The sequence below is a fragment of the Neovison vison genome, chromosome 4 (genome assembly GCF_020171115.1).
Source record: "Neovison vison isolate M4711 chromosome 4, ASM_NN_V1, whole genome shotgun sequence".
In the NCBI taxonomy this organism is placed as follows: domain Eukaryota; kingdom Metazoa; phylum Chordata; class Mammalia; order Carnivora; family Mustelidae; genus Neogale; species Neogale vison.
In genome coordinates, this window is record NC_058094.1 from 36,250,510 (window position 1) to 36,277,100 (window position 26,591).

The following is a 26,591-nucleotide window of genomic DNA, read 5'->3' on the forward strand; positions in this document are numbered from 1 at the left end:
TTTTAAGTTCCTTGGGGCAAGGACCACTTCTGGTATTGCTTCTCCCCCAGAGGGCTAAGACAGCACTGAGCATCTTGAAATACTTAAGAAACACCGATTGAGTTAGTGATCCACTAATGTTTGGAAAGCTCAGATCTCGTACTTTGAGAGTCAGTTCCAGGCGAGGAGTGGGAACGCCAGTGATGGCACCGTGAGTCGGAGGGACTGGGGTCCTGTAATGGGGACTTGCCATCAGACAGGCCGTGAGGCAGACCTCTACTCCAGAGGAAGGGCCGGTGGCAAAGGTAGACAGCTTTTACATACCTCACAAGCTCGCTTCCCAGAATGTAATTTATGACCTCCGTGTAGTCAAATAGAGCTGTGAAATTAATTTCAAAGTCAAATATTGGGTTGAGGATTATGTGCTCTTTGGGGTGATTAAAACTGCTGCTCTGTTTCATAATAAGAGAGAAGAGGAAGGAGTGAGACAGTATATTCTGTTCAAAGAGCAAAAAGGCCCAAAGAGGCAATATTTTTTCCCACTCTGTTTCTAGTTTTAACAGGAAGAAGGAAAGGCAAGTAAATAAGCTGATACTAAAATTACTTTCTAATGTTAATTTCGGTCAAGGTAATAAACATACCTTATTGAAGCATCAAAGGCATCCCGAGGCTTATAATAATCAGCAGAGTCTCCCTTACTCCATCCTGTTGCTGCCTGCTCCCTGCAAGTCCCACTTCTCAGAGACAGGCATTTTCAACTCTTTTAGACATTTTCTGTTATTTTCCTCCATGGTTTTTTTTTTTTTTTTCTTTTTAAAGATTTTATTTATTTGCCAGAGAGAGAGAGAGTACACACAAGCAGGCAGAGAGACAGGCAGAGGCAGTGAGAGAAGAAGGCTCCCTGCCGAGCAAGGAGCCCGATGCGGGACTCGATCCCAGGACCCTAGGATCATGACCTGAGCCGAAGGCAGCAGCTTAACCAACTGAGCCACCCAGGTATCCCTTCCTTCATGGTTTTAAGAAATATGTTTCTTTTTTCTTTTTCTTTTTCTTCATTTATTTGACAGAGATCACAAGCAGGCAGAGAGGCAGGCAGAGAGAGAGGGGGAAGCAGGCTCCCAGCTGAGCAGAGAGCCCGATGCGGCTTGATCCCAGGATCCTGAGATCATGACCCGAGCCAAAGGCAGAGGCTTAACCCACTGAGCCACCCAGGCGCCCCAAGAAATATGTTTCTTGACTCCTCCTCTACCCACCACCATTTTAGACATATATTAACTTCCTACAATAGCTGAAAAGAATTTAATTTTTACATTTTATACATACTTGCACACATTCACAACCTTTCTCCAACATGGCATTTCACCTCTTTTGGATTCATTCCTACTCAGAATTTATGTTGATATGCCTCAGTAAGTACTGTTAACTGCTGTTCCTAGCTAAGCCTCAGAGTCTGCTCTAATTACATTTCCTTTCATGTGCAATATTTTGTTTTTCCTGGAGTTAATCATCTTGGTACATTTGCTCAGATTTTCAGGAGCCTTTCACTAAGTCCTCTGACTTCTTGTTAAACTCTTCGCCGGGTAGGCCAGCACATGAAAAGGCCATCAGGTAATTTGTTCTTGTTATGACAGGAATGCTTGTGTCCAGTATCCTCCATCATGTGGCACCTCTCTGAGCTGAGAGCTCTCCAGACCTTCTGACCTGTATTACCTTCTACGTGATAGCATGGACTAGAAGTTTCCTTGGACATCTTTTGTTGGTTTACTCCTGTGTTTTGCTGAAGTACATCCTTTAGTAGATTCTCGAAAAATGGTCTATGGAATCATTGAGATTTTGCCAATCTGAAAAAATGTCCCTGGATTATCCTTACATTCAACTGACAGCTTGGAATTCATTTTCCTTCAGCATTATAAAAACATTGCTCCATGGACTTCTGGTTTCCAACAGTATTGGCAAGAAATCTGAATGCCATTCTGATTTCTAAGTTTTTCTATTTCCTCTGGAAGTTTTTATGATCATCTCTTTATCCCTGGTGTTGTCAGATTTTACCATAATTGGTCTATTTTTTACTCAGTGCTCTGGGCACTTGGTCCACATTTTCTTGTGTCTTTTTAAATAAGTTCCTCCTCTCCATTTTTTGTTCTTCATTCTTTCTGGAATGCCTATAAACTTGGTGTTGGACTTCTTGCGTTGATTCTCTGGTTTTCTCTCCTTTCTTTGTCTTGCTCTATTTGCTAGGAGACTTCTTTAACCTTACTATTCAGTTCTATTGAAACATTCATTTCTGCTATAAACGTCTTAATTTCTACAAGTGTTTTCCTGGTCTCAGTTTCTTTTTTACCCCGTTCCCAATTCACAGATGCAACATCTTCTCACTCTTCAAGTTTATAAATTTCAGTTTGAAGCTACCTTCTGCTTTCTGCATTGTTTTGGCTTTGGGATTTTCTGCATTTGTTTATCTGTTTGCTTCATTAGATCTCTGGTATTTGGGTGACAGGCTTTCCTCAAAAGTCTGAAGATGCTTGGCTATCTCTTCATATTGAAGAATGGTGACCTTTAGCAAGTATAAATTATTTCAAACTGAAAAGTAAAATTTTTAAATTTAAAACACACACATACAAAGAAAGGTGACATTTAAAGCTACCTGGATGCTCTGGGTACATATTAATGGTAATTCTTAAGAGCTGGGGTTCTAGGGACACCTGGGTGGCTCAGTTGTTAAGCGTCTGCCTTCAGCTCAGGTCATGATCCCATGGTCCTGGGATCGAGTCCCATAAGGGTCTCCTTGTTCAATGGGGAGCCTGCTTCTCCCTCTGCCTGCTGGTCCCCCTGTTTGTGCACATGCTCTCTCTCTGACAAATCAATAAAATCTTTAAAAAAAAGGATTTAGGTAGACCTGTGTTCAAATTTTCTTTATTCTCTAGCTTGGTGACCTTGGGTAACTGCCCTACCCTCTGCCCATTTCCTTCTATGTTAAGGTCGAGATGGGCTGGGGCAGGGGCTGTCCTGCACTTCCAGGACCCCAAGAGTGAGCGCCTCCTTAAGTTTTGTGCCCTAGGATCTGGCTTGCCTCCCACTTGTCCTAGTCCCCTTTTTTTTTTTCAGGGGAAATCTGAGAATTCAGCAGGACAGGCCTCTAGGAGCTTGGTCCAGAGCTGGCCTGTGGTAAATGCTCAGAAACTGTGAGCTGTTAGTGCACAGCAAGTGATGTAACATTTATTAACATGAAACATTTATTTAATACCCACTGCATCTGGTGCTCTGACTACGAAGTCAGAAACAGAAAACAGGAGGAAGAAGAAGAGAGGGCTAAGAGAAATGATGTGAAGAAAGCATTATGATGATAAACAAGTAGAGAAAACAAAAGGAAAATAATCAAAATCTAACTAAGAAAGGCTAACCCAGGAGACAGAAAACTGTCTAAAGCAAATTTATGTTGACACGGAGCTGCAGCTGGAGAGATTTTCTGGGTGAAGAGAAACACCTTCATCATAATGAAGAATGAGTCAGTAAGAAAAATCTGGAATCCCTGTCTCTTCAGAAAAACAGAAGTGATTGATTCTTCGAGGCTTCCTGAAGGACGAGAAGCAACCTCAGGCCCAAAAGAAAATGCTCTTTGACAATCTGTGTCCCCTTAATTTTCAAACATGCCAGTCACTGCCGCTGTTTCTCTGCATTTTAATTGATCATCACTCTTCTCGGTTAGGGCTTCAAGGTGATTTGATCAGGAGCAGGGCGTGTCTCTAAGTCTGAGGAACAAACTTCCTCCTAGACTCCTTCCCTCCTTAAGAAGACGGGAAATAAAATCTTTAGGAAATAAAATACGCCCCCATCCTCTAGTCCTCTGTCGCTCCCCCTCCCCTCCTCTCCAAACACCAGCACGAAGTCGAAAACCAGGGGAAGTTTAGAAAAATTTATAGAAGAGTCCATAGAAGTTGTTTTCTTCTCTAGACCCATTGCTCTCCCCAGTTTAAGAGCTCTGTGTTACTTGGACTTAGTTTGACGTAACGTGCCTAAAGCGATTATCAGTGCATTTCTGTGGTAGTCCCCGTTCTCCTGTCCTGTTTGGGCCTAACGTGTTGGGGTGCCGCCTTCCTGGCCAGGCCTGTGGAACAGAAGCTGCGGGCGGAGACCTGGTGGAGAGACAAGCACACCAGCCACCTCCCAGACCCACCTCAGGAAGACCCTGGGGGAAGGGATGGCCACAGCCCCTCCACCGCCAAACACAAAGGAAACATTGGATCGCAAACCATTTGACCTTTCTGGAATCCCATTGTTTCTTTGTGCTTCGCTGGCATTTCGGGAAGTGACTGAAACGCCAGATCTGTTTTCAAGTATGAGCCCTACTGCCAGGGGTGAGGGAGGGTTTGCTCGGGCCCTAAAACCTTTCCTGGGGGGCTTAAGGCATCCTGGGAGGAGCTCAGGCTGCTAAGCCTGTGTGCCCAGAAGGGGGTGGGCTCTGCCCCACTTGAGTGGGCCCTAATCCAGTGTGACTGATGTCCCTACAAGAAGAGGAAGAGACCCCGGGAGTGGGTGCACACAGAGAAGACGGTGTAAGGATGCAATGAGAAGGCGGCTGTCTACAAGCCAAGGAGAAAAGCCTCAGGAGAAACCAAACCTGCCAACACCTTGATCTCAGACTTGCAGCCTCCACAACTGTGGGAAAAAGAAACGTCCATTCTTTAAGGCCCCCAGTCTGCGGTATCTTGTTGTGGTAGCAAACTAAGAGAGATACGATGATGGGAGTCTCTTAAAATTCTTTTCTAATTTCACTATTTCCCAAGTGATCTCCAAAGCAATGTCACTAACTGAGATGGAGATGCTGGGTACTGGAGCATGAGGGAACGCCTGCACTGAGGGACAAGGCTGCGTTTTCAGGGAGCACTAAAGACTCCCTCACATTTGAAGTGACACCAATCAGCCGACTTACAATCTTTTTTGCTGTTCATGTTCAATGTTGTTGGAGGGGGTCTGGGGGTGGGACAGGTGGGGAGTTGACAGAAGGCTGAGTCCCACCGGGACGGCCATTGTGTGAGGACCGCAGCGCAAGAGAAGAGGGAGGGCACAGGTGTGTGTGTGACAACACGGAGTTGTGACTGGCCACGGAACCTGGGCTAGAGATGCGGGAACTGGAGAAGTTGAGGATGGTGAGGGCCACTTGGAAGGCAGTAAGATCAGTGACTCTGGGTCCTGGTTCGGTTGAGCAGAGGTGGGCATTGTGGTTCTGGAAGAAATGAGCAAAGGCGCGAAGTGAGGAGGAGGTCGAAGAAGAGGTAGAAGAGGCTCTGCGATTCTTTTTTTTCCTTTTTTTTAAGATTTTATTTATTTATTTGACGGAGAGAGAGATCACAGGTAGGCAGAGAGGCAGGCAGAGGGAGAGGGAGAAGCAGGCTCCCCGCTGAGCAAAGAGCCCGATGCCCGCTCCATCCCAGGACGCTGAGATCATGACCTGAGCCCAAGGCAGAGGTTTAACCCACTGAGCCTCCCAGGCGCCCCGGCTCTGCGATTCTTAACGAGGGGAAGTTTCGGTGTCTGTGAGGGGATGAAATCAAGGAACCAGAATGGTTAGTTAGAAAGACCGAGTCTGTGGGTACCAAAATCAAGTATTGCCACTGAAAAAGTTGCACGGGTGACAGGCAGGTGTTGAATCTGAAGAAACAAGGGGAGTGAGCCTAGGCTGGGCCCATGGCTGTGCCGGAATGAGGTCAGCCAGTATGGTCTGCAACCCTGGGGGTCTAGACCGGGGTGAATCTCATAGATGACCCTGATGGGTGCAGTAGGGGGTCGGAAACTCACTGATGACTGGCCAGAGTCCCGTGGCTGCTGCAGAAGCTGCCTGTGGCCCCAGACAGGCAGATATTCCTTGCTCATCCGGTCCTTTCCTGAGTCGCTCCTCCACTGGTTGAAAGTCAGAGATGAAGGCAGAGAGTAGGCTGGAGGAGTGGGAAGGGCACTGCGCCCAGGCCACCCCCAGGGCCCCACCCCTGGGGGATGAGCTGCCTTCCTGACCAGGGAGCAGGAGGCTGACTGAGGACAAAGCAAAAGCTGGCACCTTGCACCCCCCTCTCCACCGCTCCCCTCGTAATATGTGTGACATTCCTCAGGCACCCCTGACCGCCATAAACGAGAAACAAATAGTTAATTTGCAGAGATCACAATCCTGCAAGACAGGAGTCTCCCAACTGTCTTGATGTTAATGGCTTGCCAAAAGACAACATTGATCAAGCCGCAGGGCCTCGGTGTCCCCGCACCTTGTAGGCTTCCTTTAGCATATGAAAGCTCCATTGAAACCTCCCTTTCCCTCACCTTCCCCCAACTGCAGGGTACAAAGCCTGCCATTCCTCACAACCCGGGGCAGTAGCTCTTTCTGCCCACTGGGTCCTGTCCCCATGCTTTAATAAACCACCATTTTGCACCAAAGATGTCTCAAGAATTCTTTCTTGGTCATCGGCTCCGGATCTCACCCCATCGAACCTCACCTAGGCTCTAGAACTTCATCATTCCCATCTCTGTCTCCTAGGGTGGGGGGTGAAGGAGCTTCTCTCCCTGACTGCCCCCTACACTGCCACCACACATGAGCATGCCCTCCCACCCCCCCACACCCCCCTTGCCCACCCCCGCAACACACACTTGCACCTTCTACTTTGTAACTATATGAGGGAGGCAAGTGGACCCAGACAGGGTGAGCTGGAAGGGAAAAGATTTCCCCCTCAAGCCTCAGGTCACCAAAACGTGACCTCCATCCCAGGGAGAGTGTTTCTACTTCCATGTGGCCTAGGATCCCCGAAAAATGTTTAGTGGTCGGAGTATAGCCTTGGATCACTGAGACTCTGGAGGTTTGGTTCTTCTAACTCTTTTTTTACTAGAAAGCATCTGAAGCATCTGGTCCCAGTTGTCATTTGACAGCTCAGAAACGTGGCACTTGGGGAGAAGTAGTGTGACCTTTCCACAGACACACAACTCTTAAGTGGCCCAGCCATAACAGGAAACTGGGTCCAACGGACTCCAAACTCCCAAACAAGTGCTCTGTTCCCTTCCTGAGTTATCCCCGCTGGACCACACAGTATGTGGGTGTTCCTCCCACACACCCCCCTCGCTTCTCCTCACTGGCCTCCTGATATGTACCTGGTCAACTTGGTGCAGATCTCACACAATCCCTAACTTCTGGCGGGGGCGGGGGCCAGAAGGTACAGCACCTGTTGGCTGGCTGTGACCCACAGAGGGCAGCAGGCCCTCCAGAGCCAAGGCCTCACCATGTTGTACTTTCTGTGTGGTTAAGCAGCTGCCTTCGGCTCGGGTCATGATCCCAGGGTCCTGGGATCGAGTCCCACATCGGGCTCCTTGCTCGGCAGGGAGCCTGCTTCTCCCTCTGCCTCTGCCTGCCTCTTTGTCTGCCTGTGCTCGCTCGCTTTCTCTCCCTCTGTCTCTGACAAATAAATAAATAAAATCAGTGGTAGTCAGGCTTTTGCTGGGGTGGACGGCCCTCTGCACGTTGGTCAGCCACTTGTCAAAGGACTTTCCCAGTTCCAAAGCTTCAGAGGAAATTCTACTGAATTCTAACCTTGGACTTAGCTAGCATCATCTATGAGATGGTGGCTCATGGCCATATTATTCTGGGGAAAGTTCTCAATAACGGTTACCGATTCAACCTGCAGGTTGTTCCAGAACCATCTTCTGCTCAGCACCCTCAACTGCAGCGAGATGCCTCCTGTGAGCGAGAAACAGGTCTCAGAGCTCCAGAGAGGCTCTGGCCACCTCCCGCCACTTGAAGCCCCAGTGGGAATAGAAAGGTGAGGACAGTGGTGAGATGGTTCGATGGCAGGATTTTTAGGTTTCGTTGTTGGATCTGATGTGGGAGCCATGGGAAGAAGGAATCAAAGTTAGTGGTGCTAGAGTAAGAACTTCCGGAAGCTCCCGGGACAGGGCTGCTGGGTGGTGTGGCAAGACACAGGCTGTGAGAAAAGTCCTCTCTGCACACAGCTGGGTCTCTGGGAACCGAGTCAAGCTCAGGTTAATTAAGGATCGCCTCCCCCTGCCTCCTCCCACATTTGCTTTCAGGAAATGGCCCTACCACTCCTGCAGTCCCCTAATCGAGCCAGAAGGCTGGGAGTTCTTCTCTGCTCATCTCCCTCCCCACCCCCACATCCCATCCACATCCAAGTTGTCCCCTCTTCTCCATCCCCATCGGCCCTAAGTTTGTTCAGCTCCTTTATTCCAGCAGTAACTTGCTGGTTGGCTCCATCTTACCTCCCTCTGATCTGTCCTTTACGTTACCACCTGGAGAGCTTCTTCCCTGCTCCCTTCCCAGGAATGCTCTTGCCTCCTCTTGTCACCTGAAAACAGCCAGCTGTCCTTTACAGATAGTGGCAGCATTCTGCGGGGGTGGGGGGTGGGGGGTGGAATGATCAAGCAGGAAGTCAAAACCCGAAACTCACAACCTTGGCTCCCGTGTAACACCTCCACTTAGAGGGTCCCTGGCACTTCAGACTCAGTATGCCCCAGACCACTTCCTCCATTCTTTCCCACACTCCACCCCAAGTGTGCCCCCCCTAGGTAAATAGCACCTCCATCAGGAATTCAAGCAAGAAATCTGGCTAGCTGTCCCTAGTTCTCGGTTCCCTCTTCACACCTGGAGAGCCAGTCCCGCTTTCCCACTGCTCTTTTGTCCACTCGACTTCTCCCCATCTCCATGTAGCGCCCCCCAGTGTCCATGCCGGTGCCTCCAGCGGGGGCACCCAGGTGGCTTCTGAACCCTTCCCTGCTTCCATCTGGCTCCATTCTCCCATGGCCGCAAATCTTTTGCTTCTTTAGGGTTCTAATTCTTCCTTTCCTGGAGGACCCAAACGCACCTGTACACACCTTGTTCTTAAATGATGTATACTTTATACCATGTTTTTTTTTTAATGATTGTTATTGATGTATAATTGACACACAATGTTCTATCAGTTCAAACTGTATGATCTTTGCCTTTTAAAATTGAATGTATGTTTATCTCAGAGACTGGCCCCCATCAGTATGTAAAGAGCTCCCTTGTCCCTGTGATTGCCAAGCAGTCTATTGTGTGGGTGACCAACATTCACTCATCAAAGCCCTTCTGTGTTAATGTTATGATTTAGTCACTTATTGAAATTTAGGGCCTTTTTCAATCTTTCGCAACCCTACAATGCCACAGCAAATAATCTAGTATATGTTGATTTTGAAGCATATATGTAAGGGGTAAATTCATGGAAGCAAAGTTGCCGAGTCAAAGTAGTGCATTTTTGATTCTGATGAATATTGCCGAATCACTCCCTTTAGGGTTTATACAAATTTAAAACTCTACCAGCAAGACAGGAGATGGTCTGTTTCCCACACCTTTACCAACACCATGTGTTTTCAAACTTGAATCTTTGCCAATCTGGGACACAGAAAATGATTTAAAAAAACGGAACGCAGAAATCAAATCTTATCCATTCTCTTGCTTAAAAACTCCTCAGTGGCTTTGCTTAGCGTTGCTGTGAAATCTGATCTCCTTGTCCTGCCCCACATCCCCCTCTCCAGCCTCATCTCTTGCCTCTGCTCCTGTATATCCATGTCTTCTCAGTTCCTTAAACACACTGAGTCTACCAACCTCTCAGGGCCTTTGCACAGACTCTTCCTGCCACCCAGAGCGCCTTTGCCTGAATCCTCTAGGCCCCAATTGTTACCCCTCTTAAGGGGGCTCTTTGACTACCTTTAAATGTCAGTATCCTTGCTCTTTCTTATTACTTCACCCTGTTTTTTTTTTTCCTATCATTTATCACAATCAGAAATTACTTATATGTTTACTTTTCTTCCCCACTAGATTTTAAATTTTACCATGCCTGGCTCATACCGGGTGCTCACTCACTGAGAACAAGTTGAAGGAATGTCTGAATAAATAAACGGCTGAGGACTTCTCCCGGACTCCCAAGGACATCAGGCTTTTCCCATATTCTCCCTCATCCCATTGTGTGTCTTAAAGACGTTGTGCTTCTAAAGCTGGAAGGCTTCCCATCCCCCAGGTGACTGCATTTCAAAGGTGTCTTCAGTCAGCTAATGTCATTCTTTGAGATCCTTCTGAAGGCAAAATGTGACTCACACCTAGGTCACAGCCCTCACAGGCGTGCCCACAGAAGCAGATTAGAGGCCCCATCAAAAACTTTCTGTAGTTGCCAAAGCAGATCTCAGGCTACAACATGCCATCTCAGGAAAAGAGACAGATCCCCGGGCTCGTCTGGGTTAATGTTGGTTAATTATTCAAGTCAATCCACTACATTGGAGAGTTTGAAGGCAAGAATCAAAGTAGGATGTGAACACAGGAAATCAAAGTAACATTTCATGTGGGAAACAGAAAGCATATGAGTTAATGGAATGACTCTTGTATGGGTTGAGTTGTATCTCCCCAGAATCCTTATGTTGAAGACCTAACCCTTGAATGTGACTATCCTTGGAAATGGGGTTCTTTCAGAAGTAAGTTGAGGTTACATTGATGCAGGGTGGGCTCTAACCCAATAAGGTGGGTGTCTTTATAAAAAGGAGCGATTTGGACCCAGATGCACACAGGTAGAGCACCATATGAAAGTGAAGACAGAGGAATGCAAAAGATAGCCAGCAAGCCCCCAGAAGCTAAAGGAGAACATGGCACGGAGTTTCTTTTGCATCCCTCAGAAACAACCAACCCTGTTAACACCTTGATCATGAACTTTTAGCTTCCAGAACAGTGAAACAATCCTTTTCTGTTAAGTCAGTCAGTTTGTGGTTCTTGGTTACAGCAGCCCTGGCAAACTAATACAACCAGCAAGCATGTTAGGCTAACTTGGACAGTGTATTTTGCATGCCCAAAGTAAATTTACCCATTTTTCCATCTAAATAAACTCAGTCACAAGTGTTTCCTTGCTTGAGTGGTAGAAAGCATATGTGGCTTAGGTGGAAGGGCCTGGGGTATAGTCCTGGTGCACATTGCCATTCTGGCTTCAGTAGACAACAAAGTAAGTGTGTTGCATAAATGAGCTCTCCTGTTCCCTTGCTGATCAATGCTTGATGGTTCTGCAGCTCCCACACCCTTTCCCCCATGGGCATGGTTACCACCAAACAGTTTGCAAGGCTTAGGGAGCTCAAGGCCAAAAACCTAGCACCCTCAGTGTAGAGGTAGGACTGTGGAGACCCTTTGCATTTGGACTTGATAACAATATCCCGCTTACTCTCCCTTCCTCTCCTTTCCCACTCACAGAACTGCCCTCTCTTTTCCATTCATGCGGAGTTCAGTTTTAAACTACTTCAAAATGGTTTCGTCTACCTGGAGATCTCACTTGGGGATGTTAATTCTTAGGAGTCATTTGGGAAACTGTGAAGGTATTCTTAGTTATCACCATGAAATTGGAGGAGGGATATCAGATTCACAGGCAAAGGCCAGGGTGCTAAGGATCCCACAGTGTGCAGGGAAAGCTTACATAATAAAAATTCTCCCACCCAAATTTCAATAGTGTCTCTGCTGAGAAATACTCATAGGATGGTGTCAAGGAAAGACTATGGACCTTGGACCTTGGTGCCAGGTGATGTCTCAATTACCTATTGCCGTGTAAAAAGAACACCCTAAAACTTAAATGGACTTCAAATAATAATCTTATTATTCTCTCTTACAGTTCTGTGAGTTGACATATCATCTGGGTGGTTTCACTTGACATCTCTCATGTAGCTGTAGTCAGATAGTGACCAGGGCTGGAGTCTACTGAAGGCTCATCTGGAGTCCAAGATGGTGGGCTCACTTACATGGTAGGCAGTTGATGCTAGTTAAACTGGATATTGACTGAAGTGCTTGTGCTCGCTTCGGCAGCACATATACTAAAATTGGAACGATACAGAGAAGTTTAGCACGGCCCCTGCGCAAGGATGACACACAAATTCGTGAAGCGTTCCATATTTTTTGCCCAGCAAGAGAAGAGAAATCATAAAGATCAGAGCAGAAATCAATGAAATAGAAACCAAAAAAACAATAGAACAAATCAATGAAAGTAGGAGCTGGTTCTTTGAAAGAATTAATAAAATTGATAAACCCCTGGCCAGACTTATCAAAAAGAAAAGAGAAAGGACCCAAATAAATAAAATCATGAATGAAAGAGGAGAGATCACAACTAACACCAAAGAAATACAAACTATTATAAGAACATACTATGAGCAACTGTACGCCAACAAATTTGACAATTTGGAAGAAATGGATGCATTCCTAGAAACATATAAACTACCACAACTGAACCAGGAAGAAATAGAAAGCCTGAACAGACCCATAACCAGTAAGGAGATTGAAACAGTCATTAAAAATCTCCAAACAAACAAAAGCCCAGGGCCAGACGGCTTCCCGGGGGAATTCTACCAAACATTTAAAGAACTAATTCCTATTCTCCTGAAACTGTTCCAAAAAATAGAAATGGAAGGAAAACTTCCAAACTCACTTTATGAGGCCAACATCACCTTGATCCCAAAACCAGACAAGGATCCCATCAAAAAAGAGAGCTATAGGCCAATATCCTTGATGAACACAGATGCGAAAATTCTCACCAAAATACTAGCCAATAGGATTCAACAGTAGATTAAAAGGATTATTCACCACGACCAAGTGGGATTTATCCCAGGGCTGCAAGGTTGGTTCAACATCCGCAAATCAGTCAATGTGATACAACACATCAATAAAAGAAAGAACAAGAACCATATGATACTCTCAATAGATGCTGAAAAAGCATTTGACAAAGTATAGCATCCCTTCCTGATCAAAACTCTTCAAAGTGTAGGGATAGAGGGCACATACCTCAATATCATCAAAGCCATCTATGAAAAACCCACCGCAAATATCATTCTCAATGGAGAAAAACTGAAAGCTTTTCCGCTAAGGTCAGGAACACAGCAGGGATGTCCATTATCACCACTGCTATTCAACATAGTACTAGAAGTCCTAGCCTCAGCAATCAGACAACAAAAGGAAATTAAAGGCATCCAAATCGGCAAAGAAGAAGTCAAAATATCACTCTTCACAGATGATATGATACCATATGTGGAAAACCCAAAAGACTCCACTCCAAAACTGCTAGAACTTGTACAGGAATTCAGTAAAGTGTCAGGATATAAAATCAATGCACAGAAATCAGTTGCATTTCTCTACACCAACAACAAGACAGAAGAAAGAGAAATTAAGGAGTCAATCCCATTTACAATTGCACCCAAAACCATAAGATACCTAGGAATAAACCTAACCAAAGAGGCACAGAATCTGTACTCAGAAAACTATAAAGTACTCATGAAAGAAATTGAGGAAGACACAAAGAAATGGAAAAATGTTCCATGCTCCTGGATTGGAAAAATAAATATTGTGAAAATGTCTATGATACCTAAAGCAATCTACACATTTAATGCAATTCCTATCAAAGTACCATCCATCTTTTTCAAAGAAATGGAACAAATAATCCTAAAATTTATATGGAACCAGAAAAGACCTCGAATAGCCAAAGGAATATTGAAAAAGAAAGCCAAAGTTGGTGGCATCACAATTCCGGACTTCAAGCTCTATTACAAAGCTGTCATCATCAAGACAGCATGGTATTGGCACAAAAACAGACACATAGATCAATGGAACAGAATAGAGAGCCCAGAAATAGACCCTCAACTCTATGGTCAACTAATCTTCGACAAAGCAGGAAAGAATGTCCAATGGAAAAAAGACAGCCTCTTCAATAAATGGTGCTGGGAAAATTGGACAGCCACATGCAGAAAAATGAAATTGGACCATTTCCTGGTGCGGCCACTCTGGAAAACAGCATGGAGGTTCCTCAAAATGTTGAAAATTGAACTGCCCTATGACCCAGCAATTGCACTACTGGGTATTTACCCTGAAGATACAAACGTAGTGATCCGAAGAGGCACATGTAGGCAGAGACAGAGGCGGAAGCAGGCTCTCACACAAAAATAGACTCAAAATGGATGAAGGACCTCAATGTGAGAAAGGAATCCATCAAAATCCTTGAGGAGAACACAGGCAGCAACCTCTTCGACCTCAGCCGCAGCAACATCTTCCTAGGAACATCGCCAAAGGCAAGGGAAGCAAGGGCAAAAATGAACTATTGGGATTTCATCAAGATCAAAAGCTTTTGCACAGCAAAGGAAACAGTTAACAAAACCAAAAGACAACTGACAGAATGGGAGAAGATATTTGCAAATGACATATCAGATAAAGGGCTAATGTCCAAAATCTATAAAGAACTTAGCAGACTCAACACCCAAAGAACAGATAATCCAATCAGGAAATGGGCAGAAGACATGAACAGACATCTTTGCAAAGAAGACATCCAGTTGGCCAGCAGAAACATGAAAAAGTGCTCCACATCACTCGGCATCAGGGAAATACAAATCAAAACCACAATGAGATACCACCTCACACCAATCAAAATGGCTAAAATTAACAAGTCAGGAAATGACAGATGCTGGCGAGGATGCGGAGAAAGGGGGCCCCTCCTAAACTGTTGGTGGGAACGGAAGCTGGTGCGGCCACTCTGGAAAACAGCATGGAGGTTCCTCAAAATGTTGAAAATTGAACTGCCCTATGACCCAGCAATTGCACTACTGGGTATTTACCCTGAAGATACAAACGTAGTGATCCGAAGAGGCACATGTACCCAAATGTTTATAGCAGCAATGTCTACAGTAGCCAAACTATGGAAAGAACCTAGATGTCCATCAACAGATGAATGGATAAAGAAGATGTGGTATATATACACAATGGAATACTATACAGCCATCAAAAGAAATGAAATCTTGCCATTTGCGACAACATGGATGGAACTAGAGCATATCATGCTTAGCGAAATAAGTCAAGCGGAGAAAGACAACTATCATACGATCTCCCTGATATGAGGAAGTGGTGATGCTACATGGGGGCTTAAGTGGGTAGGAGAAGAATCAATGAAACAAGATGGGATTGGGAGGGAGACAAACCATAAGTGACTCTTAATCTCACAAAACAAACTGAGGGTTGCTGGGGGAGGGGGGTTGGGAGAAGGGGTGTGGGGTTATGGACATTGGGGAGGGTAGGGAGGACATTTGGTGAGTGCTGTGAAGTGTGTAAACCTGGCGACTCACAGACCTGTACCCCTGGGGATAAAAATATATGTTTATAAAAAATTAAAAAATTTTAAAAAATAAAATAAAATAAAATAAAGTGCTTTTACATGTGGCTTAGGCATCTCCCAAGAGAATGCTTCTTTCCAAGAGAGAGTGTGCCAGAGGGAATATCCCAAAAGACCAAAGCAAATGCTGCAGGGCTTCTAATGACCTAAGTCTTGAAAGTCACCAAAAATCACCCACATAGTGTTATATTGGTCAAAGCTGACACAAGACCTGCCCAGACTCAATGGGTAGAGAAATAGACTCCATCTTTTTTTTTTTTTTAAAGGCTTTATTTATTTATGTGATACAGAGAGAGAAATCACAAGTAGGCAGAGACAGAGGTGGAAGCAGGCTCTCCACTGAGCAGAGAGCTCAATGCAGGACTCAATCCCAGGACCCTGAGATGATAACCTGAGCTGAAGGCAGAGGTTTAACCCACTGAGTCACCCAGGCACCCAAAAGACTCCATCTTTTGATGGAGAAGGGGAAGAAGAGCATGAGGGATTAGTCCATCTTTGAAAATATAATCTATCACAGAGGACTTGGCTTTACATCCCACCTCTGCTACTTACTAAATTAAAGACTTCCATTAAATCCTGTGTTTTCCTTGAAAGAATGGGATAACATGGTAGCAAATGTCTTGAAAGCCTATGGAAACTCTTGTTAGTTGTTACTGTTGGTGTTTTCATATTAATGGGAATAATGGTCCCAATTCCAGAAATTCTCGTAATGCTATGCATGTATCTGCCATTTTGTTTTTGCTGACTTTATCATTGAAGGATTTGAAAAGCAGCCTTGGTTTGTGTTTGTAAAGCCATCATTGACCAACATAGGTCCAGCCTTTTTTCCTTTATTGGATTTTTAATTAATTTTTATTGTATCAAAATATACCATCTGTGAAAGTCCCTTGACTTCCTTCCTATCTCATCTTTCTTTCTTTCCCAGAGGCAAAACTACTCACAACACTCACAGCTTTATTTTTCTTTTTTGGTATTTGCATTCATATTTTTAGATGATAGGCCTATACCCTCTCAAGTCACTTATTTTAAATATTTTCCACTAGAGTAAGCAAATATTTTAAATCATTCATCCCACCCCTTCCTGTGCTTTCTAGCCTTCCAACATAATTGTTTATCAGTTTTTGGTTCAATCCACACACAGTATTTTCATTATGATGATTATATAAAATAAACATTGCTCGCTACCTCAGCAAGTAGTGAGTTGAGATTTTATTTTATTTTTTCCTCAGTGCTTTCTTCCTTCTGGAGTTAATAATTCCTTTATATCTTGCATTTGCTTTGTTTTCCTTAAATATCTACATCTTTCCCTATTCCCAGTAACTCTGCAAACTGATTCAATCATCAGAATTTCCTAGAGAAATTCTTCTTGGAGCCTCAATGCTCTTTTCTAACTCCAATTGGTGGGTTCCTAGGCCTGTCCCATAGCATTTATTCTGGGACTTTCCTTCACCCCCATCTTGGAAATTCCCTTTGCCCCGATGCATTTTTGGATCCCAAGCCTTCTTCCTCTTTCTTGGTTATGCCCTCATCATGGAGCATCCTCCGGTGGCTTCCCAAGAAAGGGCATATCAAATGTAAACTTTTTTGTATTTTACATGTTAGAAAATGCCTTTATTTTGTCCTCATACTTCTTCAGTAGTGTGGCCAGGAATAGAAATCTAGGCTGCAAATAATTTTCCCTGGGGATAATGAAAGCATTTTTCCAAAGTCTTCGAACGTCCAGTGCTACTTTTGAGAAATCCAATGCCATTCTAATTTTTGATCTTTTATATGTAACTTCTGAGTTTTCTCTTTGAAAACTCTTAAGACTTTTTCTTTATCCCTAGAGTTCTAGTGTCGCAATGGGGTATCTTGGTCTAGGTCCATTTTCAGCTACTGTGCTGGGCATGTTGGCCAAGATTTGTGTCCTTCAGTTCTAGAGCATCTTTTTGTATTATTTCTTTGATAACTTCCTTATCATCATTTTTCTCTCTTCTTCTGAAACTCCTTATTGCATGTTGAACCTCCTGAATTACTCCTCTAATTTTCTTTTTTATTCCTATTCCTCTTCTCTTTGTTTGCTTTCAGGGAAATTTCTGTCACTGTATCATCCAACGCTGATACAGAATTTTTGAAATTTTCACTTCATATATTTGATTTTCAAAAACTCTTTCTTTCTTTGAGTATCCCTTTTTCTTCATATCCTGGGGATGCAGGGTTTTCTCTTATGCCTTCAAAGATATCAAATACACTTTATTTTCAGTTTCTGCTGCTCATTCATCATTTCTGCTTCTTTCATAGATCCTTTTGCTTTCCTGTTTGATTATTTTATTCTCTGTCCTGTTGGATATTTTCTTCTCTGGTGATTGTTAACTGCCACTCCGATTTAAGGTTATGGTCTTAAAGAGCTGATGGAAGTTCTGTGTACATGGATGGGATCTATTCTAGGGTGATCACATCAACAATGGCTTTTTTGCCTGGAGCCTCTAAATGTCAGTTTGTGTTGGTCTTTGTCCTGGATTGGGTCAGTTCCTACGGAAAAGAATCTTTCACCCTTCTGCCCCTGTTGATCTTAGGCTAGGAGGAGGACAGGATGAGGCAAAGGAGAAGGGCTCACTTACAGTGCAAACTTTCAGGGAACCCCAGCCTCCCTCTGTAGCTGAAGTCAGTAGCACAGTCTCTCATATTGAGTTTTTCTAGAAAATAACTCTCCTGTCCCCTGCAGGAAGGGGACTGGGGTTGGGACCTGCAAGTCTATCTGCCTCTTATAAATACAATAAAAACAATGTCTCTTTTCAGGGCCCACACCATCCCCTTCTACAGGATTGCCTTGGTTCTCTGGGCCATTAGCAACTTAGTCCCCTTTGTTGTTTGCTACCCTGCTCCCAAGGCACTCAGTTTGGACTTTCCTCCTTCCTGATTATTCCTTCGCTTTTCTACTATCTTGATACATTGTGATTTGGGGTTACATTATGTCTCCCAACATGTAAGAGACTTCTGAGGACGGACTGGAAATTGCTCTACCCACTGGCTTGAAACTGATGGTCTCTGCAGCCCATATAAGTCACTGGGGAAACCTGCCTTTTGCGTAACCCTTAAATCACCAGACCCGTGTGTCGCCTCTCCATGGGCTTAGAACTCTAATAACAGCAGCAAACAACGGCCATTTTTAACACCTACGATGTGCCAAACACTTTGCATAAATTACCTTTAACCCTCACCACAACCTACAAGGTGAATGTGATTATCTACACCCAACATAAGAGGAAACTGAGGCCCAACCGGTTTCAAAAGCTTGTCCCAGTTCATTCCTTTGATAAGTGGCAGGGTCAGGATTTGAATCCAGGTCTGTCTGGCCCCAGATTGCCTCCAATAATCAAAGCCTTACAAGCCTACCTCAGGTGGCCCCGTGAGTGGCCCTTACATCTTGGGTCTCGGTCCTGACTGACATACTCTTATGCATCCGTGATTAAAAGGCATCCTTTGGCGGTACAAATAAGGTCCCGCAGGATATGTGGTCCATTCGGTTGTTCTCATCTTGTGTGTGTTTGAGGTGAACCTTTCAGGTAAGCAGGCCTTGAATCTGCAGTGTGCAGCCTTGAGCTGATTTTAAAAGAAGCCAGTTCATAGGAAGACTAATGAGACCAGCTACCCTCCCCCAGCCCTGACTCCTGCTGATCTCCAGAGCTGCAGCAGGAGCCCGGTAACCATGGTGATGGTGGCGGTCTGCCCACAGTGGAGGGAGGCAGGCATGGGGGAGAGGGAACTGGGAAGAAGCCTTCTGCAGGGGATGGGACAGAAGGGTTCCTCGAAGCTCACTTGGCATGGAGGGTGCGAGTGGGGGGGGCCTTGGGGGCAGGGCTGCTCCCCCAGGAGCACACCCCTGCCTGCCAAGCGCCCACCTGCCTTGCCAGCCTCCCCGGCATTCACGTTCTCACCTCTTTCCCTGACTCACCACGCAGGTGGGTGACTCACTGCGCCTGGGGTGTGAGCGGGGAAGGGGCGGTACACGGAAGCCTCCCTCTCGGGCTGGGGTGCTTAGTGGGATCCAAGGGGGAAGGGGTGGTGAGCAGCATCTGGAGAAGGCAGGCCTGAGGGACCTGAACTTCACTTGGCGGGGATTGGGAAGGGAATACGGAGGGCCCACTCTCCGGGCATCTGTCCCTGTCTGCCTCCAACTCCACCATTTCCTGGTTCTTGAGCCTGGAGATCCCATACCCACTGGCAGTGCTTGACAGGGAGGGTGAAGAGGCCTCTGGGCCCACGGCTTGCACGGGGCTGGGGGCCCAAATATAGATCCAGTATCCCCCAAAGTTTACTCCCTTCTCCAGTCCCTTGACAGACTTCCAGTCACCCCCAGCATAAAGATACAACTCTGAAAGTGGCTGACATAGCCATCCTCTCCAGTCCTGACTCCTACCTTGGTCCCCTCCACCCTCTGCCCTGGGCCTCCCTGGCCACCTTCCATTCCCCCGAAGCTTTCTCACAGGGCCCTGCCCTCACTCCCTCCCCGCTTATGCCCTTTTGGATATCCTCCACCCAAACATCACTTCCTCGGGAACACCCCTATTAGCCTCATGGATCGGTCACTGCACCCCCGGAGGCCCCCACGAAGCTCTTCTTTGCAGCGTTCCTCACAGCTGCCATGCCTTGATTTGATGTGTCTCCCTCGCACCCGACTGGAAGGGCCCGGAGGGGAGGGCCAGGCCTTTGTCTCTGCTCCCATTGGATTCCCTGCCTCTTGCACAGTGTCTGGCAGATGACTGTCACTCAACAGAGAGAGAGGGAGGGACAGCTTGGGTAGACAGCTGATGCAGCTCTCCCCCTCCCCTCCCACACCTGCCCCCCGCCTCCCCGGACTGGGAGGCAGAAACCAATGTGACATTTCTCCCGACCTCTTGTTCCCCCCTCGCACCACAGGCTATGATGGTGAAACTACTATGACTGGGGACTTGGGCTCCTCAAACCAAATGATCACTTGTCTTCCTCTCAAAAATGTGTTTCTTGAAGGTAAGAGCAGCTAACACTTCCAGCATGAAAGAAGTGTTTCTTGAGTGCCCCCCCCCGCCCCCACCATTTGGCTCACATTTCAGAGCGTTTGCTTTCTTTCCTGCAACCACCAGGCCTGGTTCCTATGTCACCCAGTTGTCTGATTTCTAAGGATAACGTGCCCCTAAAGGCCACCAACACACAAGGGTCTTGTGGGAAAGGGCAGGAACGAATTCTGGGGCCAGACTCCCCTAAATCCTGATGGTGGGGCTTTCTGCTCGGGGAGATGGAGATGACCGGAGGTTTAAGAGGCCCTTTTCTCAAGCGTGTAGAGAAACTGGTACCCCTCAGCCCTGCAATCCCAGTCCAGCTCCCTGCAAAGGGCTCCAGGGAGTGAGTCACCTCTGATAAACCCAGGTAGGAGGGATTTTGATAAGATAGAAGAAAGGGTGTTTACACAGGGCCCTTCGATATTGGGTGGGTCTGTTTGGTGTACAGGCCAAAGAACATCCTTTGGAAAAGCAAGGAAGTCCTACTTGAAAACAAGAGGGAAGGCAGAGCCACTGACTGCCTCCTGCTGATGTGTCCTTGAACTTCTTTTAAACGGGTTCTGAGTCCCTCTTATAAAAGAAAGGTGTCTGAATGCATAATGCGAATCAAATGCATTCTCTAACTATATGACTTTGGGTAAATCATTTCACTTCTCTGCTTGATAAACTGCTTCAAAGCGAACTCGGAGGACCTGTTGGGGACCCTTTCACTCTAATAAATATTTCTGGATTCATTAATGTCTCCTCTGTCATGTACTTGACTTTAAGTCTCTATTCTAGCATTTGCTGATTTTCCAATAAAATGGAGCCTCATCCCAGGGCTCTGTGGGTCTCCAGCCTGGTGCCCCGTTCTTGGAACGAAGGAGAGGCTGTTCGTTAGTCACTGTTCCCCCACCCTTCTTCACCTTCCAATAAGTGTGGAATGGGCTGTCGCAGGTGCTTGGAGACCATGCAGTACGTTTCTCAAAGGCAATTCCTGGTTTGTTAAGAATTATCCAGGAAGCCTGAAGATTGTTCCGTTCCTCAACAGGGGCTGGACCTAGCTAGAGGCCTTCAGTCTTGGACCCACAGAATGCTTTTATGTGAAACCCTGTTTCAGACAAACCAGTATTCCAAGAACCAGCAGGACTGGGAAGCCCATATGAGCAGAGGCAGAAGAAACACAGGTGGGGGGGGAGCCCTGTTCACAGGCCAGCCCTAGAAACAATGCCAAAGCCCATAAAACTAGAGTCAAGCCTCGAGTTCTCAGCGGAGGCCTGCCCCACCCTCCTGGTGTAACATACAAGGAAACAGGTTCACAGAGGTGAGTTGAACCACCCAGGATCACCTGGAGAGTGGGTGGCCAAGCTGGGACAAGAGCTCAGTTTTGCCACCAGGGAGAGGTTGCCTTTGGACCTTAGTTACCCATTGTAAGTTCTTCTGAAGCATAGCGCCCTGCTCATTTCTGTCAAGGATTAACAGGGAACTGAGGTATGAAGTCCAGGGGGTTGGAGCTAATTTTCTGAGCAGTGACTTCCTCTGAGCTTATGAGCTTACATGCACAGTATAGCAAATGTAGCATTAGTTCAACAGGGAAGACCATCTTATCAGTCATGAAAGGTAATTTCTAACTCTCAAGTTTCTGTTTGATTAGTTTGTTTTCAATATTAGCCAAAGATAACCATTCATCTCTAGACCTCTTGAGACTCAGCCAATGTGTCCAAGATCTCACTGAATTGGCAATAGATACTGTGATGAGAAGGAATACCAGGGGCCCTCAGGGCCCAGCGTGTGGCCACCCACACATCTGTACCCCCGCCTCCCTGCAAAGGCCCAAGGAGAGACTATCACAGGTGACTGACAAGCAGTGTCAGGTATAAATCTCCTAGGAATACCCTGGAATAAGCTGACTTCTCATGAAACTGTGGTGGAAGCTGAGCAAGTCTGAGATTCTCCTGTTTTATCAGAGATTGGGAAAGGGCCCACAGGACTGGGGTTCTCCATCTCCTGGAGTTGGAGCAGGACTCTCTGGGCTCTCCTGGCGCTGTGATAGAAGTAAGTGGAAAAGTTGTATTTGTCGGGTCCTGGAGGATATGATATGGTCTCCCAGGAAACAACCTCCAACACAGGGCAACAGGAAGGGAGTCATTACTCCACTCAAGGGTAGCCCCACAAACCTTAACTCCCCAAACCACAGGGGGTACCCAGGGTGAGGAGTGGTTAGAAGATAAAGAAGAAGAGGTTGAGGTCTGGGGGTCACGGGCCACTGCTCACAGAGCAGATGGAGATGAGGAGATGGCACAGCCTGGCAGGGACAACTGAGCTTAGAGAGTGAGATTCGGTTCAAAAATCTTAAGAGAAACTCCCAAGTTTCCTTTTAGGCTCTTCTTAGATAAGAGGACTAAGTTGCCAACAGACCTCAGGCGACATGGAGCAGAGAGACAGGGGTGGTAGGAATGAACCAAATTATAGAACATAAAGTGTCTAAGTTAAAAGCCCAGGCCCAGGAATGCGACCTGTGTTGAATCTCAGCTCCTGCACTTACTAGAGATGTAAAGGGATTGGGCAGATGTCTAAACTTTGGTTTTCTCAACTGAAAAATTGGGACAAGAACACCCACCTAATGTTGATTAAATGACATCAGATATAGGAAGTCACATATCTTATCACAATGTCTAGTATGTTAGAGTGGTCGTATTGGTTATCTGTTGCTGCATAGCAAATTACCCTCAGACTTCGTGACTTAAAACAACAAACATTTACTATCCACGGCTTCTGTGAGTCAGGGATCTGGGCACAGTTTAGCTGGACACTTCTGCCTCAGAACTTCTCGAGAGATTGTAGTCAAGCGATTGGCAAAGAGGTCTCATCCACAGGCTCGGCTCTTGTGCAGAAGGGACACATCTGGGCTCACCAACATGGGTGTTGGAAGGTCTCAGTCCCTCACCATGTGGTCCTCTACACAGGGCTGCCTCATGACACGGCAGCTGGTTTTCTTCAGGGCACGCGATCCAAGAAAGAACAACAGCAAGAGAGAAAGTACCCAAGAAAGAAGGCACAGTCTTTGTATAATCTAATCTCAGAAGGGGACCCCATCACTCCAGATATATTCTCCTCATTCTATTCACGAGGTCAATAGATCCAATCCATACTCAAGGGGAGGAGTTACATAGAGCATGAAGATCAGGAAGCAGAGTTCACTGACAATCATCCTAGAGAATGCCTACTACACTGTTTAACATTGCCCATTTTATTATTCCTTTTATTCTCCAAATAATTCTCCAGTGATACCACTACAAGTTTTTTTTTTACGATTTTTAAAAAAAGATTTTATTTATTTATTTGACAGATAGAGATCACAAGTAGGCAGAGAGTCAGGCAGAGAGAGAAGAGGAAGCAGGCTCCCTGCCGAGCAGAGAGCACAATGTGGGGCTTGATCCCAGGACCCTGGGATCATGACCTGAGCTGAAGGCAGAGGCTTTAACCCACTGAGCCACCCAGGTGCCCCACCACTACAAGTTTTATTGCTTCCATTCCTTCTGCCAGAAATGCCTGCTTCCAAATCTTTACATTTTCCAATCCTACCCATCTTGCGAGCAGACTCAAATGGTACTTTCATGAAGTCTTGGTTAACTGCTGCCTTGTACGAAGTAGTTGTTTTCTTCTCTGAGGTCTGAGAGAAGGGTTTGATGGGGGGAAGTGATTAAGGACAGCTCTGTGGTGCTCAAGATAAATGCAATGACACTTAAATGAGAAGGAAGAAGGTAACTCAAATACATTCCATGTGCTTTTTCTCAAAAATGGGCTATTGTGGGGCACCTGGGTGGCTCAGTGGGTTAAAGCCCCTGCCTTCATCTCAGGTCATGATCCCAGGGTCCTGGGATCGAGTTCCACTCGGGCTCTCTGCTCAGCAGGGAGCCTGCCTCCCCCCACCCCTGCCTGCCTCTCTGCCTACTTGTGCTCTCTGTCAAATATATAAATAAAATATATTCTAAAAAATAGGCTATTGGTTTTGGCATTCTGGATCAATGAGGGCACCAGCTCTATTAGACTACTACAGAAACTGCTTTCATATTTCTGCTTGTTCTGGGCTGGGAGAGCACCTACCCATTTGCTGACCCTTAGGACTAGGCTTTGCTAATAAAAAAGATGTGGGTCAAAAAAAAAGGGGGGGGTCTTCTGTAGGTATGCTCCTATAGCTCCAAAAGCAATGTACAAACACACAGCCTTCTGCCTACCATGGAAGTAAGTCATTTGGGAAATAAATTGAACTGTGGTGGTTTGTTCTTCTATCTATGACTTCTCTCATAAGTTTGAAAATCCCGTCTCCCAACATGTTTCTGTTAGGCCTGAGCAGAGCCTTATCCCATACCAAAATGCTCTTCTGTGATGAGTCCAGGCATCTCAAAAGGATGAACTGCCATAGGTTTTCCATGGGGGTCATGGGCTGCTAAGGAAGAGACAAAGCCAGGGCAGCAAATGTGCCTTCTGTGGAGTCAAGGGTCCAAATGGAGCCAAATCAGCTTGAGTAGAGAGACATCAGGTCAACTTAGGGAAAGGGAAGGAAATTTGCATGTATTATCATCCAATGGCTATGTGCCAGACTGAGCAGCTAATAGCCATGACATTATTGAATCATCAAGAAAGCCTGCAGAGGTAGAGGGTATTTTCCCGACTTTACAGATAAGGAAACAGATTCAGTGACGTGAGTTGGCTTCCCCCAGGTTATACCAACAGGAGAGCACAAGACAGCTTGACTCAATGCCTATGTTTGTTCCATGATCTCCTCTTACAAATGATTGTGGAAAGACAAAGGGAAAGGCAGGACTATAAGACAAGCTAACTAAAGTGACTCAAAAAATAGCTATTATAGACCAAACATGAAGTTGCATTTGGATCTCCCAAGTTCCCAAATCGAATTGTAGCAAGGCTTCTCTTACTGTTTCTGAGCTGCAAAAAAGCAGTCTTCCATAGGGACAACCTGGGGCAAAGGGTGGGAAAAAATGTTTAGTATGAGTAATAACAAGACCTCCATAGCCCCCTGTCCCCCGTTACCACCCCATCTTTATCAGAAGATACATATTAAAAGTGATAACACAATGAGAGAGCAAACAGGATGGAAAATCTCAATCTAATTATCAGCTTCTATTCTTATGTGAACCCATCCCCTGCTCTCCTTACTCCTTCTTATGCCATCTTTCTGTTCTTTTAAGATTGGACACAATTTCCTGTCCCAAAGGAGATGTCTCCCAGAAGGAAGTAGAAGACTCAAGCCAGGAGAAGACACAGGACTGATTCAAGGCTGTGGGGTAAGATCATCTCAAAATGGCTGATGCCAATCCGTTTCTGCTCACCTCAACTTGATAATGTGGATTGGTTTAAACAACTGTTGAGTCTTTTGGGGGGGTGTGGTTATGGAGAAACCAGGAGGTCTAGAAGAGCCCACCTAAGGCAATATGTCAGCATTTGTCCTTTGATCTTCTCAACAAACATTCAGTTAGCCCAAATTCTCTGCCAAGCACAGAGCCGATAGGTACAGTGGGACTCAACTGTGTGGAGACTCAGACCCTGTCCTCAAAAGATCTAAAATTCTATAGAAGAGATATAATGTGCATATGTCACTTAAAAATAAGACTGCATGTTATACATTCCCTTTTGAAAAACAGAATCAAGTTAGTATTCCTAAAAAAGGAAGGAAATTCCAGAGTGCCTGGGTGGCTCAGTCAGTTGAATGTCCAATTCTTGATTTCACTTCAGGTCTTTTTTTTTTTTTTTTTTTTAAAGATTTTATTTATTCATTTGACAGAGAGAGATCACAGGTAGGCAGAGAGGCAGGCAGAGAGAGAGGAGGAAGCAGGCTCCCTGCTGAGCAGAGAGCCCGATGCGGGACTCGATCCCAGGACCCCGAGATCATGACCCGAGCCAAAGGCAGCGGCTTAACCCACTGAGCCACCCAGGCGCCCCTTAATTCAGGTCTTAATCTCAGGGTTATGAGTTCAAGCCTTGCATTGGGCTCCATGCTTGGTGTGGAGTCTACTTTTTAAAAAAAAAAAAAAAAAAGGAAGAAAATTCTGATTTATGTAATAACTTGAGGACATTATTGTAAGTGAAGTATGCCAATTACAAAAAGATAAGTACTGTATGGTTTCACTTATAGGAGGTGCCTAAAGTAGTTAGATTCATCAAGACAGAAAGTAGATGGTGGTTGCCGGTAGAATGGTGAGGTGTTGCTTAATGGGCATAGAGTTTCAGTTTTGCAAGATGAAAAAGTTCTGGAAAAAAAAAAAAAAGAAAAAAGTTCTGGAGACTGCGCAACAATGTGAAAACACCTAACGCTTTTGAAGTGTACTCTTAAAAAAAATGTCTAAGTTGGTAAAATATGTGTATTTTACTCTGACTAAATATATAAAAAAAGTTTTAATGGAAAAAGTTGCTATTGACTTGC

The 26,591-nt window shown here is 45.5% G+C and overlaps 1 long non-coding RNA gene and 1 other non-coding gene across 2 annotated transcripts in view; both read left to right on the forward strand.

Moving 5' to 3' along the window:
- Positions 1–26,591, forward strand: part of LOC122905538 — a 72,082-nt gene that overhangs the window by 14,660 nt on the left and 30,831 nt on the right. The window contains exon 2 of the long non-coding RNA XR_006384348.1: positions 25,360–25,455. This is a non-coding gene — a long non-coding RNA (uncharacterized LOC122905538). The remainder of the gene's footprint in view (positions 1–25,359; positions 25,456–26,591) is intronic.
- Positions 11,797–11,903, forward strand: LOC122905701. The gene has a single exon (XR_006384395.1). It is a non-coding gene; the product is annotated as a U6 spliceosomal RNA (small nuclear RNA).